Here is a 2,135-nt window from a genome sequence, read left to right on the forward strand (position 1 = left end):
TATATATACATTTGAATAATAAAAAATATTTAAATATGAATGTAAAATAATGCATATTGTGCTATTGGATAGGGAAACGATAATTATGGCTACTTATTCACTCTGTTGTTTTAAAACAGATTCTAATATAAATATTTTTAGCTTGATGTAACATAATTACCTCATACTGATTGAATACAATTAGAAATATTCTCCTGAAGCAAAATGTGTTGAAGCTGCACAAATCACACAATTCAGGTGAGACGTAGCGTCAAACTCTGCAGCTATTTCAAAGTGATTACATTAATTTAGCTCTGCAGTGTATCTCACAAATGTGTTTACATGCACATTATTGATAAACACACTGGCCTAAAGTTGATTGTGTGACAATCTAATTCTGTTCAGGATATTAACAAACATGATTTAATGAAAACAAGGAGGCATGGGACATTAGGCAACATTCAGCCATCCATTTAACAGCTCAGTTCAGTCAGCAGGGGGCTCAAATTCAAATTACCTGGGGGCCACTAGTCAGGTGATTTTCTCCACTCGGGACCAGTCGAGTTATTACAGCAAATACACATTTTTTTACAACCATTGCCATGTCGCACCACACATGTTCTGTGTAGAAACAAGCTGTGTCCAATATTGCTCTCTACACTATGTGGCATTCTATATAGGAATATAAATGGAATATTGAATAAGTGGCACCGCAACATTCACATCTCACACACTGGGAGGATAGTCACTAGTCTCTAATGAGGGGTCGTAGCTTGAGACCCCTGCTTTATAGAAGCAATGTTACTGAAATAACTATCTGGAGACTGCAGTGCATTCGTAGTGCATATGGATTAGCACTGCTAAAGTGCCAAAATTTTATGGAGTATTGTTAGAAAAAACATGTAATGCATATATATGTAATACACACACACACACACCATACGTAACCGAGACGTTAATTGTCTTGTCAATGTTGCATTCCTCAGGGTTTAAGAGAAATCATTATTTTCTAAATTTAGCAGGCTTATAATTTAATTAGTGATTTATGATTTACTTACCCATTGTAGAGAAAGCTGGAGGCTTGCAGTGGGGTTTTAGGTAGACAAATGTATCAGAATTTTACAAACTATGATTTAAAACAAAATAAATCTAACACATTTCCTCTAACCGTAGAAAACCTGGTGTTTGAAGCAAAAAAATCTGCAGATATCTTGACCGTCTTATATGTTCACTGCAGCAATGGGTCACCAGCACTGATGACACAACAGAGCATTTATTGATGATCTGAAGATAAATATCATCTGCCGTTTCTGCTGAGCTCAAGGTTTGGGAGAAATGCCAGACAGAAAATGAATCAGCCAGTGGCTACACTGTCAGATGATGCATATTTTTTCCCATGTGCCTTTGAAAGGCCACTAAACAAATCTACAAATAATTGGATCCATAAATAGCTCCTAATAGAGGCTGGGGGACGGCTGAAATGAACGCCGATGAGTCACAGCCCTGAAATATTTTATGTGTGAAGACAAGCCCCCACGCACCATTGCCCTGATAACCTGCAGCTGAGAAAAACAAGCAACTTTGTGATGTATTTTAAAGGGATCCTATTATGCTTTTTCACTTTTTCAGCTTTAGTTAGTCTGTAATGTTGCTGTTTGAGCATAAAAAAGATCTGCAAAGTTACAAAGCTCAAAGTCCAGTTCAAAAGGAGATATTTTATTTAACAGAAATCACTTTTCAAAAACTACAACAAACGACTCGTTTTGGACTACAATGCATATTTTCCGGGATTTGTGATATCATAAATATCGACGAATGGGACGAGACCTGGTTGAGCTGCACTAGAGAAGGCAACGAGTGTTATCACTATGTCGGAGACACGCTAGCTTTCCCAAGGCAGACGAACTTAGAGTGGTTACAATCATCCGGGTTTAAATTGCGTTCAAATTGATTTGATTTTGACACAATATTTTACACTGAAGCTTGCACTGAAAAACATAATGTGTTTTTCGAACTAGTATGAGAGCCTGTTCTAGTACACCCCCAAAACAATGGTAAGGGGCATGACGTTTCCCGACAAGGCGCAGAGTGCTGCCAATCACAACACACACTGGCCCAGCTAACCAATCACAGCACATTTCGTATTTCAGAAGGCG

This window comes from Sinocyclocheilus rhinocerous, unplaced genomic scaffold, assembly GCF_001515625.1.
Source record: "Sinocyclocheilus rhinocerous isolate Xijiao unplaced genomic scaffold, SAMN03320098_v1.1 scaffold193, whole genome shotgun sequence".
Lineage (NCBI taxonomy): Eukaryota > Metazoa > Chordata > Actinopteri > Cypriniformes > Cyprinidae > Sinocyclocheilus > Sinocyclocheilus rhinocerous.